Source organism: Microtus oregoni, unplaced genomic scaffold (genome assembly GCF_018167655.1).
Source record: "Microtus oregoni isolate MIOR12 unplaced genomic scaffold, Mior012 000022F_ref0000154, whole genome shotgun sequence".
In the NCBI taxonomy this organism is placed as follows: Eukaryota; Metazoa; Chordata; class Mammalia; order Rodentia; family Cricetidae; genus Microtus; species Microtus oregoni.
The window spans coordinates 34289658-34306209 of record NW_024543081.1 but is presented as its reverse complement, the minus strand read 5'-3'; positions in this window follow the sequence as shown (position 1 = coordinate 34306209).

Here is a 16552-nt window from a genome sequence, read left to right as displayed (position 1 = left end):
TGTAATTTGAGAGTTTTGATAAGTAGAGAGAGAATGGAGAGTAAAATCAATCAAAGAAATGATGCTGTAAGTTGATGAAAGCTACAAATCCTCATATCCAATATGTTGAATAGAATCCCAACCAACATGGAGACAAAGAAAACCTTACCTAGTAAAGCAATAAAATCCACAACAAACAGCAAATATTTTGAGTAAAGTCTTTTAAAAAACAGCTAAGAAAAAAAGAAGGAAAGAAAGAGAAAGGAAGGAAAGAAGGAGGGGAGGGAGGGACGAAGAAAGGAAGTCCACAAACAAACAGAAGAAGGGGCTGTAGAGATGGCTCAACACTTAAGAACACTTGTTGCTCCTGTAGACGACCAAGGTTTGGTTTCCAATACCTTCATAGTGGTTGAAAAATATTCAGTTCCAGGGGCTCAGATGCTTTCTTCTGACCTCCACAATTATAGAGCACCTAAATGGTGTACATAATAATAATAATAATAATAATAATAATAATTATAATAATTATAATAATAATTATAATACACACATTCATACAGGCAAAGCACACATATAGAAAGTAGGCTCAGTGGTTAAGAGCACTGACTGCTCTTCCAGTGACCTGGGGTTCAATTCCCAGAATCCACATGACAGCTAACAACTGTCTGTAACTCCAAGATCTGACACCCTCACACAGACATATATGTAAGCAAAACATCAATGTATATAAAATAAGAATACATAAATTATGGAAAACAAATAAGAACAAAACTAAAACAAAAACACATGAATACAGACTAGAAGGCAAGCATTTGCAGACATCTAACTGAAGACAGTGCAGATAAGGAGACAACTGAACGTCATCTCCTAAGAGCTGAATGAGGAAAAATGAACTGTCCTAGAGTTCTATAATCAGTGACAACAGCTATGGGCTATAATTTTGGGGCTATGATGACAATACAAAGTCATATTTTTCATACTTTAAATGTTTCCCACAGTCAACGTACCTAGTCCCCTGTACCTCAGTATACCATGGTCACCATTCCGTGTTTGGCATATTGCCACCTGTGTTTTCATTTCGTGTATTTAAAATGAATTCTGCAATTATATGTAGCAAATACTTTTTATAGACCTTTATTAGGCGAGAAATTCAGTGCATTTAATTTTGACCACAACATTGAAAGTAAGGATTTTTTTTCTTTTAATTTTACTGATGAAGAAACTGAGACCCATGCTTACACAATGGGAAGAAATTAAACTACGTCTTTATTCATATAATCTTACTCAACGTAGCTTGCTTTTCTTTAAAAAAAAGATTTAATTTAAAAAATGTGTGTGTTACATGTGTGTGGCCTTGAAGGTCAGAATGGGGCCTCAAATCTCCTGGACCTAGACATATTAATTTGTGAGCTTTTTAATATGGCTGCTGGAAACTGAACTCTGATCCTTTTTACATTGTCTCTTGATAATAAGACTGAATACTGAAAATTCAAGATGGAAACACTGTGTAGGCAGAGGCTGCCCTTTTGTTCCTGGCCACTCAAACCCAAAATAATCACACAGAAACTATTAATTAAAACACTATTTGGCCTATTAGCTCAGGCTTCTTATTAACTATCTCTTACATCTTGAGTTAACCTATTTATATTATTTTATATTTTACCATGAGGCTCGTGGTTTACCAGTAAGGTTTTGACTGTTGGCTTGTGTCTTTCTTCTCTGGCAACTTCATGGTATCTCCTTGACTCTACCTACTTTCTCCTCTATCTTTGCTTGAAATTCCTGCCTTATACTATTCTGCCCTGTTGTAGGCCCAAAGCAGCTTCTTTATTAACCAATAGCAATAAAACATATTCACAGCATACAGAGGAGAATCACACATCACCTCCATTAAGGCAATTGGCTGAAGGAGTTTCCCCAGCAACACTGAACTGGAAAAGACTGCATGGTGTCCAGCCCATGGCAGATGTATAGAAGCCAAGAGTAGCTCTTGTATCTTCTGTTGATAATGATAATAATAATGATTTTCACTTAAGAATCTGAAATCCTAGGCAAAATATCTGACTCCCCAAACACACCCAACTTCTCAGAAGTGGAAAGGACTTGACATTTAAACTGCCAACTCCTGACATGACATATCTATTCTGTCTGCCCTTAGAGAAAACTGAAAAGCACAAGAGGAAAAAAGAGGAAATGGTGATATTTTGGTCAAGTCGGTGCTTGTTTTTTTTTTTTTTTTTTTTTTTTTTCCTTTAATGGCCTAGAGACTCATTTCAGCCTAGAATTTGCCGCAGGATATCTCACAAGAACTCTCAAAAGGAATGCATTCTAAAAGCATCCCCTTACTCAATCCAAGCCCTGTATCACAGAAAACAAACGGCATTTAGTAGTCTAAGCGTACGGATAGATCCCAGTTTTCTTTTTAACTTGTATTTATGTTTTTATAAATATTTAAGGCAGGCTATAATTTACACAAATCATAAAATTTTAAAATTTAATTCAACGAATTTTTATAAAAATGTGTACATAGCCAGGCTTCTGAAACCTGCATAGAACAGGTGATTATTTTGCAACTCTTCAAAACAAAACTTTCCAGGCAAGGCAGTATGAATTTATTTCCTATGAACAACAGGCTTGACATGCAAGCCAGTCAAGAACTGTACCACTGAGCTATATCCCCAGTCAACTGTTCTTTTAAAGTTGCTAAATAGTATTCTATCTGGTGGTTGCGTGATAGCAATGATAGTGATTCTGTCCTGGAACTCACTCTGTAGATCATGCTGGCTTTGAACTCAGAGATCCATCTGCCTCCGCCTCCCAAGTGCTGGGATTCAAGGCCTATACCACCACTGTTCAGTGACAGTATTTTTCACTATCACATTTTTCATCTTGTATTGTATCTGTTTTAATTAATTATGAATAAAGCTTATATAAAACTATAGTATATTTTGTTTAAAGGACATATGATTTTATGTTGATTAGTTTCATGCTTATTCATGAATTAATGGATATATATGTATATAGAGTGTATATACAATACATATACTAGCTATATATATTTATCATTTGCACACATTAGAGTGAATAGATAATGCAAAGTGCTTTAAGGAAGTCCTACCAGGTTCCAGTCCATTACCATGTGAGTATTTTTATTGCTGTATCTTCTCAGCAGCATTTGGCTTGGTTACCATGGCTTCTGAATATTCTGTGTTTTGCAAATAGCCTCATTACCATAGCATGTGTCAAATTACATGTAACTTATTAATTAATAGAAGATAAATTCTTGTAGCTTAAAAAATTTTCATTGACAATGAAGTCTCAAGAGATATAGGCATCTTATTCTTTTAAAGCATCAGTATTATTAAAATAGAATTCAGACAATAAAACTCACCAATGTTAAACAGAATACTGATCAGGTTTTAATAATTATGCATAGTTATATAAACTCTACAGTGATCACAATATGAGGCATTTTCTGCTCCTCCAAAACTCCTATATGTCTCCTTAAAACCCCCCACCACCTGTTTTTGACAATTACTTACTGACCTATTTTGTGCTATCATAAGCCTTTCCAAAATAACATCTAATGAAAGACCTACATCCATTTCTTTCATTTAGCAAAATGTTCTTGATATTTCGTCACATTATTGCTTTAAATCAGTGGGGTTCTTTTTGCCATTTTTATTGCTGACTTGTATTCCACTTAGTCATTTAGATGGCAATCAGAATTTTAATTCTTCCCAATTTGTTATTATGAGCAAACATGCTTTTTATGCATATGTGAATTAATGTTTTTATAAATCTTGCATAAAACCCCATAAAAATAGTTTGAGGACACATGGTTAGTATATGCATGCAGATGGAGTAAATGTGACTTCTTCAGAAACTGCCACTGTTTGCCCTCATACTAGTGAAGGGGAGCTTGGACTGTTCCAACTGCACTTGAATAATTGCTCTTAATACCTTTAATTATAGATATTGTAATGTGTGTAGTATGCAATTGAGTGGCTTTAGTGTTCATTTGTGTAATGATAAAAGGTAAACACAGTTTAAATACACAGTTTAAAGTTTTGTGTGGTACCATTGTGTTTTCTCATTATCTATCTATCTATCTATCTATCTATCTATCTATCTATCTATATCTATTTAATGTATCATCTATCCACTATCCATCTACCTACACACATATACATAAGATTATTTACCTTCTGTTTCTGTGCTATGGTATTTGGGAAGTAGCTTTGGTATTAGAGTGCTTGCGAAGCGTGCTGAAGCACTGGGATCTGCCTCTAGAAATATGTAGAACAGACTGATGTTGCATATACTTACAATTCTAGCCCTGGGCATATAGACGCGAGAATATCACAAGTTCGATGTCATCCTCAGCTACACATCCATTTTGAGACAAACCTGAGTTATATGAGATCTTGTTTAAAAGGAAAAAAGGAAATGGCTATGTAATTAGATGTGGGCCACACATTCTGAAGACTTCATATCATCTATTATTCTCCTTTCTGTTCTGTTGGTGGTATTAGAATTTTTGGTTTTTTGTTTGCTTTGTTTTGTTTTGGGCTCTTTTCAGTTCATTGCTTGAAGGAATTACTCTAGTCTAAGTTAAAAGGGGACTCAAAATGGCTACATTTTTCAAGTTGTAAGGTTTTAAAACTGGTGACAATGGAGAGAAGAGACATTCTACATATTGAAAGGAATCCTCACTTAAACTTCCGAGATCCACAAGCTCTTACAACTCATGAACCTTAAGTTAATTCATTAGCCGATCCAGTCTCTCTCAGGCACTGGAATATATTCTTATGACAGTCACACTGCAGCCAAATCCCTTCTCTGCATTCTGAATGTTCAATTGCAGCTCTCATGCAGGCAAATTTCATCTTAAATGCCTTGAGTTACTAGGTTTTTCTTTTTTAAAAAAATAAGGATCAACTGTTCCATGGACTTCAGTTATGATTTTCCAGTCGGTTCTTTTTTGAATAAAATAAGGGTGTAATCCTCATTGCCAACAGGCACCAGGTCATCACCCTTACTTGCATCAGTAAATGGGTCAAAAGCACAGAAGATCTGGATTGTGGACACAGAATGAAGTCACCTTTCCTCGGTGTTAATAGCTTGCAGAAGGAGAGTATTCAAGGCATGGAAAGAGAATGATCTCAAGAGGGGTGGACAGTGAAAGGAAATCTGCCTTTTCAAATTTTAAAGTATCTTCTAAAAAGTAGAGAGGTTAAATTTCAATGAAGTCAAAGTAGACATTGTTCTCTTTTTCTGTGTCTTGTGTAGTACTTAGTCATTTTAATCTTCACTGAATCAAGAGTCCCTAAAATTTTTATTTTTTCCTTGAAATTTACATAAGTTCTTACATTTACAGATCAGTTTGTATTTTGGCATCGAATTTTTATAGGCAGTATGGTATAAGGGCCAAGGGTTAATTTTTTTGCTTTATTCTGCATCTGGAAATTCAGTTGTTAAACTTTTGTTTTTTGAGTATATCCTTCCTTATTAAATTACATTGAATAAGATAACTGATAAGACCCACACACATTATTTACCTGTGTGTGTACTCTACTGATCTCTTGATCTCAATGTCTCTATAGCAGTACCACACTCCTTCTGAATACTCTACCATGGGAATAAGATAGTACACATCTTTTGGTTCATCATCTTTATGAGGAATGTGGGCTTATTCCAGTCCCTTGGTGATTTCATACACAGTTTAGAATGAACATGCCAGTTCCTTGGAAGATCTCTGCTAGCATTTGAGATGAGATTACACTCAATTTGCAGACTCTCCCAGGGAGAGCTGACATCTTAACCTTCATTAGCCATTTGGTGTCTGATATCTCTCTCCATTTATTTAGATATTTTTAAACTTCTCTTTACACTGTTTTGTTATTTTTATCTTACACATCTTGAATTTTTATTATACTTATTGCTAGTTATTTTATATTTTACACTTTTGTAAAAATGACTTATTTACAAATTTTCAGTTTTGGTAAGAAATGTCATAAAAAATACACTGTTATTCAGAACTTGCTAAACTCAATCAAACCTTTCAATATTTTCTTTTTGTATACTCTGCATGAAAAAAAACCCATTATGTTCTGGTAATAAACTGAATTTTACTTCTTTGTAAATTTTGTTTGTGTTTTGCTGAAGCTAGCACCATCAGTAAATGTTAAATAGATGCAGAGACAGAAGGGCATTTTGTTCTCATTCTAGTCTTAAGAGTAAAGCTATTGATCTTCACCATGAAGGATGACATTAGATGCTGGATATTTTTTGTAGATTTTGTCTGATTTTTGAGACAGAGTTTCTCTGTGTAGTGTCCTAGAACTTGCTCAGTAGACCGGATTAGCCTCAAACTCAGAGATCTGCTCTCCTCTACCTCCTAATGGGACTAAGGGTGGCTAGCACAACATGGGCTTTAATTATTTTATTTTATCATTTTATTTTACTTTTTTTTCTTTTTGTAGATTAAAATAAAAGAGTTTGAGAGCTGGAGAGGTTGCTGAGTGGTTAAGAGCAAATACTGCTCTTCCAGAAGTTCTGAGTTTGGTCACCATGACCACATTATACAGTTCACTTCGGATGTTGCATTTTCATAGACTTTTCTATTTAAATTTGGTGGTTTGGGAACATGTTATGACTTCTTTTTTTATGGCGATGGTTTTTATTCTCAAGATGTTAGCATGGAAGATATGTAGGTCATAGCTGCTGTGTTCGCTGTGTTGAGTTTCCACAAGTCTATCAGCTTTCCAGACATCCTGCCCTTTAGGACACTGGGCAAGACTAACATGTTGGAAGGGCTAAGGTCCTTGCCAAACCTTCTAGATTTCCTTAACCTTATCCACACTTCTATAAATAGTGTCTCCACTTAAATTTTTCAGTATGTCTGTCTTTTGATGCAATCATTGTAATTAAATACCAGGTTTTCCTTAAGAGTTAAGTTGTGTTAACACATACAGACTTCTCTACACCTTTTCATTAAAAAAACAGAAACCTTCAGAGGTAATTTGGCCTTAAGGTCAGGTGGACTCTTCTCAATGTCACTTGACTCTGACTTTATACTCCAGCATATATTTCTTTTTAAAAGGTAGTCTTGATGTTGGATCCTTTTCCTATCTTCACACCATTAAAACAAAGAAAACTCAAGAAGTAAACTAATCAGCATGTTATTTAACCTGCCTTTGTTTCTGTTTTTCTATGTAGTAAATTGAAATGATTGTTGGTGAGGCTTTGGAGACATTGTGGTATCTATGTTACAGAGAACTTGGAGTTTGATTATTGCTGCATAAATTTCTTTTCTTCAAAAGCTTAAGGGGTTTTCTTTGGTATCTTAGTCTCCTTTGACTTTCATTTAGTATTTATTTGGCTTTCATTTTTCTCAACTATTTCAATAAGATAGCAAGTTTGCACTTCTAATTTGAAGATATGCCTTCATCAGCCTAAGAATTCTCTACTTGGAAGTAATGGAAAGTGTTAATTTCATAATACATCTTAAGGCAAGCTTCCACTGTGTTTGGGGAAAGTTTTGTTTGAGCACTTTGATTAAAAGAGAAGAGTAATTATTACTGACTATCTATTCTTCTTATTTGATTACATAAATCGACTCTTGGGGTTACTATCTGCTGTTGACTCTGAGTCCACCCTGCTTAAGTACAAAGCTCTGCTTTATCTTATAATTTTCCTCAGCGATTGCCTTCCATAGCATTTTAGCACTCAAATTAGGCTTGCATGTATGTTCATATTTGAGCTTCTCTTTCATCTTAGTTCTTGACTGTTTAAAGCAGAAATAAAGACAAAATCATGGAAGAAACTGCATATCCTGGGAGTTGGGAAATGACTCGTAAGGTTTAAAACCAACACCATTGCCTGGACGAGGCTGTGAGAGAATGAAGTTTCAGAATCACTTCATACCTTTGAAGGTAAAGCATAGACATAGTTTGACACTATCATTGTTATGTGTCAAAGAACACACACACATATGCAGCACATGAAAGAGAAAAAGTGTATATATGGAAGATATTTCTCTTTTAAATACTCACAATTCATCCTGAAATGTATATATAGATAAAATTCTACAATAATTTGTAAGTGTAGTCATGTGCCTACTGCTTTCAGTTTCAGTTTTGTATACTGGTTTACCTTTCTTTTTTCTCTTTATGTTCTTTTGGTTATGCATACATTTCATGTATTCTGATCAAACCCATTCTACATTTCCACCCTACCAACCCCTCGAATCCTTTCCTCATTCCAATGACACCTTTACCCCCCCCAACTTAATGTTACCCTCCTTTCTTCCCTCTCAGTGTGCATATGTGCATGAGTTTTAAATCCATTGAGTCTCCTCAGTGCTGCCAGTATGCTCATGGGGTGAGAACCATTTATTGAAGCAAGGGTAGATTTTGGTGGGTCATATTCTGAAAGAAAAACCTATTCTCCCTTCTTCAGTAGCTACCAACTGGCAATAGCTTCGGGGTAGGACTCCATGATCCCCTTTGTATTCATGCTGGTATTTCGTCAGGCTTGATCTTTTACAAGTCTTGTGCAGGTAGACATAGCTTCTATGAGTTCAAATGCGCAACAACCCTTTCCTGTCCAGAACATGCTATTCGCTGTAGACATCCATTATCTCCAGATCGTAGAGTCTTTTTTTCTTCTCTCTCACAATGACCCTTGAATCTTTTGAGAGGGTGTGTGTGTGATACAGATGCCCCACTTAGGAATGACTACTCAGCATCCCTTTGTTTTCAAATTGTATGTCCCTTCATGGTCTCTGAAATACCCCTAATACTGTTAGTTTTAAGTTTTAACTGAATTGTAAAGTTTTGATAAATTATGAATGTGAGATGACAAAATGCTGGAAATTCCTACTCTTGTTCTCTAACTTTCTCTGTGAATTTGGAAGTATGGTTATTTGTTACGTGTGACACATACGTAGTAGATTTGAGGTTCAAAATGTGAATGCATTTCACAAACCCTGATGAAGAGGAGAGACTGGCAAGATAGTCATCCCTTGTAAGACATTATTCTTATAACTACATAGCTTTCTACTCCATGGAAACCAGTAACCTTAACAGTACTTTGCTATTGGAAGACGAGACTGAGTTGGCTGAGCCATTATTAATATTTTTGTCATGGTTACTGTAAATAGATGTATTAATATAAGTGTCTGTTAAGCATAACATGAAGAATTCAGCGGTAAGTAGGGAATTACTAAGTAAACAAGCTCTATATGTAGTAGAGTAGACGGCATTGCCGACTCTAAAATTAGAGTTAATTTTAATTAATTTTAAATTAACTCTAATGTGATAAATTAACTTTTAAATTAATTTTATATTAACTCTAAATGTGATAAATTTCAAGAAAAATGATAGAAGTGTTACTAGAAGTCTCAAAAGCCAGAACTCAGTAGACAAGAATTTTTAGGAAGGAAATCAGATTTATTTAATAACAACTCCCTGGAAATGAGAGGGTGACAGAGATATTTCCCCATTCAAAAACAATCTCAGGAAACTTAGGTGACAAGATGGCTTCTAGCAGGGAGAGGGAGTACAGGGGCAGTGGGCAAAGAGCTGGCACTGTTCACAAAGTGAACATGTGATACAGGTGTAGAGGAACCAGAGACTTACCTGCTTCTGGAGGCCCTCTCCAAGTTCACAGCCAAGAGATCATTTGAGGAAAATGATAAAGAATGTGGATAATTGAAAGGAGAAAATTTTGTAGATGGACATTTCATGGAGAGATCAGTCATTCAGATTATGTTTGGCAATGTGAAATTAATTGGGCTGTTTTTTTTTATAGCAATTATGTGAAATGGGGAGATGGATTGAGGCTAAGAATAGGAGTGAGGAAAGGGAAGAGTCAGATCTCATTCTGTAACCATCAATAAACATAGTCCTGCTGGGCAGTAGTGACACATGCCTTTAATCCCAACAATTGGGAGGCAGAGGGAGGTGGGTCTTTAGGTTCAAGGCCAACCAGATCTACAAAGTGAGTTCCAGGACAGCCAGGACTTTTTCACAGAGAAATCCTGTCTCAAAAAACCAAAGAAACCAAAGTGGCAGCAACAACAATAATAACAAAGACATGGAGAAGAAAGAAAGGAAAAATGAAACGGTCCCTCGAAGGGAGAGTGAGACATTGAGACTTGCTGAATTTTCAGTGAGGAAACATGGCAAGATGTGTGTCAGCAGTCATCAGTAACAGCCCTTAGCTTTGTCTCATCTTACTGACACAATGAGTACTAAGTGAATGAATGGGACTGAGAGGGGAAATGGGAATGGTTTGTTAATTCTAAAGGTGAAAGTGTTGGCTACAGCAGCTAAGAATTATTGCCTCCCCCAACAATTTTTTTTTACTGTCTTTAAGGTTAGAATTTGACATGCCAAGTAGTGTCAATCTATTTAAAACAATTTACTTTCATTACTAAGACAAAATATCTATGACAGATATTCAAGTTTTGAATTATAGAGAGTCATTTGATTCCTAGCTCTGGAAGCTGGGCATCTAAATAGCAGGGTTCCAGCATCTTCTAGGCATCCAGCAAAGCCTTCTTGCTGCATCATAACATGATGGAGGGCATCATATGATATAAAAGAAAAACCATGAATACCTAAGTCTCTATTATTCTGATAAAGTCATTCTAATAAATGCTGTTATGGGGCCCCATCCACATCCAATCCTAATTAGGAACCAATTCCAAACATTGTAAACATAATGGATTTGTAGGTTAAACATTTTTCTGCTTTATTCAAAGTGCATTTGGTGATTGCTTTCTTTATCTTTGGATATTTTACGAGTCCAGCATACCCATCATTTCTGATAGATGCATGAGGTTGCAAACAGTTGTTTCTAAGATGTAGGTATCAGGAAACTTGATGGAGTTCTAAGCTCTTTCCATGAAGAAGCATGTGATGAAGATGAAGGGCTAGTAGGATTAGGCTGGGACTCAGCCAAAATTTTCACTGATGCCTGAATTCTGGTAAAATAGAGTTTACCAAAATATAAAATATAGTTTGCCTTAAAATGGCTCTTCCTCTGACTTATACCTAACATATTCAATTACTTTAAAAATATTTCCCTAGTATTTTGTGGGTAAATAAGATGTCTGTACTTAGGCTAAAATCGTGCCTTGAGATTGGAAGAATTAAACTGGAGTCTGTAGGAGATTAAACTCTTCCTAGGATTTTATCCCATGGAGCTTCAGGGAGAATGGATGTTTACTTTGGAATATGTATTTTCAGAGAGGTAATCAGAAGTTCTGTTCACTGTATATTTTTAAGATTTACTGATGTCTTAGGGAAGAGATATTTCGGTGTTACCTCCTGCTTGGCTTTTCTTTCTGTTAAGTCACTTAGTGAGATGGGTATAAGAAGCCTCTCTTTCTTTCTGTTTAGTCACTTAGTGAGCTGGGGTATAAGGAGTCTCTCTTCCTTTGCGTCACTTGTCTGAAAAGACAGCCTCAACCTCTTCCTTGAACAAAAGAGAGAGGAAACTAATGACGGCGAGACAGCGGCTTGCCAGGCAGCAACTGGGAGAAACTGAAGATTGTGTCAACTTTCAGGAAGCTCTCACTGCTCTGGCCTTAAAATCTCACAACACCTTAGGCCCTTCGGCTCCTCTGTTATGGCCAAATATACGCCTGTAATCAGTCCCAATCAGCTTCCAAAAAGGACAGATTTTATACCTCCTACCTCACTCAGTTCCCCAACCAGAGAAGAGTAGAACTCACCCCTACCTGACATTTGTTCCTATGGAAACTCACCAGGGGACAGGAAGGAGAGTCCAAAATTATGTTTCTTTTCAGGGGCCAGTATCCATTAGGCCTGGATATGCGTCTGTGGGTTCCTCCTCATGGTAGTTTTTAACGTAATGAAACTAGCTCTTCCCCAGGTTTGATTCACGCTTTTACAAAGCAATAAGCGAAAGATTTTTTTTTCCCTGTGGTAGTCTTTATTATTATTTTAGCTATTGATAACATAGCATGGCAGCAAGATTACATGAGTAATGTAATATAATACAACCTTTTAAACTGAAGCCTTATCCCTTACTATTCTCTAGGGTATTTGGAGTTTCCCCTCCTTCCCTGCTCTAAAGTACAACTGTGATGCCTCTACTGTCTCTCCTAATAGAAAAATATTGCACGACATTAAAGGTCTATTTTACAAACACCATTAGCAGCACTGTCGAGCTTTCCATGATTGTGGTTAAAAGATTTTTTTAAGAAAGTGGTTTCCTGCAGTCTGTTCCTCTGTAAATGTAGGCTTCAAAATCCCGCGCTAGCTGAAGAAGCACTCTCGCCTGGCCATCATTTTTGAGCTGACACCAACTGAAGACATTGGCTTGACATTGCAGAGTTCTAGAGGGTGGCTAGAGTTTGCCTGATTTATTTGTTCTGAGATATTTCTCTGTGTTTGCTCCTGGAATGTTGGAATAGAGTAATATGGCATAGAGGGTGTCACATATGGCAAAGACTGTAAAGGAAAGAAGGTGACTGACATAGTCACCTTGAAGGTCTACTGTTTCCCAGACTGATAGGAGATGGTATACACACACATTTGCACATACTCATCATATACATCCCAACTACATATATACAAATAACACATATGCCATGCAACTACATACAACATAACATCATACTTACAGTACATACCCGTGTTTGTATATACTCACATCTGACAAACAGATACCCACACACATAACAAACAATATGAACATGCAGCATAATATCATACACACATACACACAACTATATCTATATATTAAACCACACACACACATACAGAGATACATATAGAAGCACAAATTAAATCATTTTTAGTTTTATTTGAGGCAGGATCTCTCTTTGTAGTTTAGGCTATCTTGGAGTTAGTTTTGTGGACCAGGCTGACTACTGAGATTCTCCTGCCTCTGCTTCTCAAATGCTAGGATTAAAGGCATGAGCAGCCATGCCTAGGCTACAAATTAAATCTCAACAACACTATTCAAATGGGTGCTGCATTATATATGGGAAGCACACCTTTTATTAATATCTTTGATATCTGTAGTTTTAAAAATAGTTTAATTTTCCAATACTTGTGTATACATCATGTAAAGTTTATAAAAATTGTATTATAATAATATGAGATTTTTTTCTACCTATTAAAATTGTGGAGTTAGCATTCCACCAAACTGATATATCAAATAAAATGCAGTTTATCAGTCTTTTATGTAAGAAAATAGTAAATCATTAGTTGTTTGTTATATTAGTTCTACTTATTAGTTAAAACATGTCATCATTAGTTAACTTAGCTAGGCTTTCTCATTTGATATTTATTGATACCATTTTTCTATGTAATGCAATAGTTAACATTTTAAATAATTTAAATATGCTTTTTAGTATTTTAAGCTGTAAATTGGAATTATTTGAGTAAAAGGCAAGTATTATATAATAATAATATATAATCCCAGTTGCCAAACTGACCCACCAAAGGATCCCTACTGGTGAGCCTACAAACCTCAGTGGTAAATGGGAGGAGCCCTCACTCTCTTGTTAGGTCAGACACTTTCATTCTCTTTTTTTTTTTTTTTTTTTTTTTTTTTTTTTATTTTCGAGACAGGGTTTCTCGGAAGTTTTTGGTGCCTGTCCTGGAACTAGCTCTTGTAGACCAGGCTGGCCTCGAACTCACAAAGATCCACCTGCCTCTGCCTCTGAGTGCGGGGATTAAAGGCATGCACCACCACCGCCCAGCCTAGACATTTTCATTCATATTCTTAATCTTTACCAGCCCCATGGGGGGCAAAAGATAATATCTTATTTTAATTTGTGATTCTTGATAACAGTTTTAAGGCTCTCGATACTTTGTTTTGTTTTGAGGAAAAAATTAAAACCAGAACTTAATTTCTCCTAAAATAAAGTTATGCTGACTTCCGTAATCCATGACATATTTGGAAACAATTTAAGATCAAGGGGCTTGATTAGAACACTATGGCAGTTTGTGTGTGTGTGTGTGTGTGTGTTATTTGGGGAACCTTTTCCTTCACATGGAGTCGTGCTGTGTATAATTGCATATAGTCACAGCAGGGGACAGACGTTCTACAAAGATAACGTTTGAAGCCAAGATTGAAAGGCGTCCCTCATGATCCCTACCACTTTGATTTCATGTGGTAATCATTTTGTAATCATCCACACATGGCTTGAATGTGGTGTTGATAGGAGCCACCATGTCCCCTGCTGGGTATTACAGAACTGAGCTTTGGGAAAGATGATCAGAGAAGAAGGTTTATTGAGTTGTCACAATTTAGCAGCCTGACAAGGTCTCTTTTCATTTACTATTGCCTTCTTTATTCCATTAAAAAACATATTTCAGTGTGAGGATCAAATAAAATGTGGACAGTGGAATGCAATAATAATAATATAATAATAATAATAGCAATAATAATGATAAAATACCTAACTTTGCTACCTGTAAGGAGATATATTTTAACAGTATTTATTAAGTGTCGCCCAGGCTATGTCTCTCCAGTTATTCTCTTCCATGGGCTTCTGAAAAATGAGAGAGATGTGTTAGGAAATAGAGATATTTATGGATCTAGTCTCAGCCCAATATTTAATTAATTGATTGATTGATGTGTGTGTGTGTATGATGGTGGTATGTACGGGTGCTACAGTATACATGTGACAGTCAGGGGACAACTTCTGTGGAATCCGTTCTTCCTTCCAAATGGATTCTGAGAGTCTAACTCAGATTGCCAACCTTGTATCTCAATGCCTTTACCTATTGATCCATTTCTTTGGTCCCAAGCCCAGAGTTCTATGTTTTCTTTATGGGAGAAGGCAATCTTAAAGATTACATTTCAGTTGATGTAAGCAAAATACCTTCGAATCTAATAATCTCCGTCGCATACCTATGAATAACAGAAGATACTGGTCAGGGTGATCATATCATAGACTGTCTAGCTACTGTTCTGAAATTTTAATTTCAAAGAGAATAAAGCAAAGGTCCTGAATATGCATGTTGACCCTTTGGTATGTTAGACATGTTTAATGTATTAGGTTTCTAAGGTTTTGAATGTGATTTGAATTGGAGCCGTGTATTAAAGTAAACTCTAGTTTTACATATTTAATATCTTTGTCCTTACCTGAAAGTGGAAGGGACTGCAATAGCTAATATTTTCTTAGGCTTGGAAGTCTTCATATCCCCCTTCCCAGTTTCTGTAGGGAATTTTTCCTCACTCCTTGAGATTCTTATAGGATTGCCAATCATATTATCTTTCCCCTTACCTACTGTGGTGGCTTCAAAGAAAATGCCCCCCCCCACACACACACAGAGTGGCATTATTCGGTTGAGGCATCACTTTGTGTGGCCTGGTTGGAGGAAGTGTGTCACTGTGGGGGCAGACTGTGAGGTCTCCTATGCTTGAGCTGTGCTCAGTGGGACTCACAGTTGCTTCTGTGTTCTGCGGATCAAGATGTAGCACTCTCAGCTCTTTCTCCAGCACCATGTCTGCCTGCACACTGCTGTGATTCCCGCCATGATGATAACGGACTAAACCTCGGAAACTGTAAGCCAGCTCCAACTAAACATTTTTCTTTATAAGAGTTACCATGGCCATGGAGTCTCTTCACAACAGTAGAGACCCTAATTAAGACACCTACCTTCCTCACCCAAATTCACCCATAGAAAGGCAAGTAAATGAACTAATCTAGTCCACTATGGGACTTTTTTACTTTAGCGTTAGGGGAGCTTTTGTTTTGATGCTCAAACTGAAAATTTAGGACTGTTAGATGAGAGAACAGTTTGGTTGAGGAGCACACACTCAATGAAAGGACATATAGACAGAGGAAAGGCATTGGCTTAGCAGAAGATGACAGGTTCAGGGTTAGCACACACAATGACCTAGGTTCAATCCCAGCAGAAAATAAAACAGTGAAAGCTTGTAAGGTGGACCTTGCCAAAGAACATTGCTGCCAACATGTAGAAATAGCTGACTTGCAGGTGGAAGGAATAAGGTCAGTCTTGAAAGAGAATGTAAAGTGAGGAGACACGAATAGATGGTGGGATGAGATAACTCTGAAGCTATTGGTTTTGCCCCTGGATGGTATACACATGATTCAGTAGACTCTTTGAAAAGCGAATTTGTTTTCCAATGCTCATAGTCTGAAGAATTCTACTACAAGCAAAATAATAATAACACACACACACACACACACACACACACACACACACACCCCAGGGTTTTACAGATGCTTGTCAGGCTGTACAAACAGGAACAGAGTCTGAGCTGTCTTGACTGTGCTTTTTGTTCCTCACACTCCCAACACCTATCTTTTCCCCAATAAGGAGATTGTTAGGGTTTCTTTTTTGCTTTATTTAATTTGTTTATTCTTCCTTTGCTTATTTATTTACTTATATAACACTGACCACCATTACTATTCGCTAAGATACTTTACAGTATTCTCTCAGGGAGCCTGTATGAAATAACAATAGCCCTATCTCACTCTTGTCTTTGTCGTTTGATTTAATCCATATAATGTGTTAAGACAAAGAAGTGGAACAGAAGTTTGGGGAAGAGT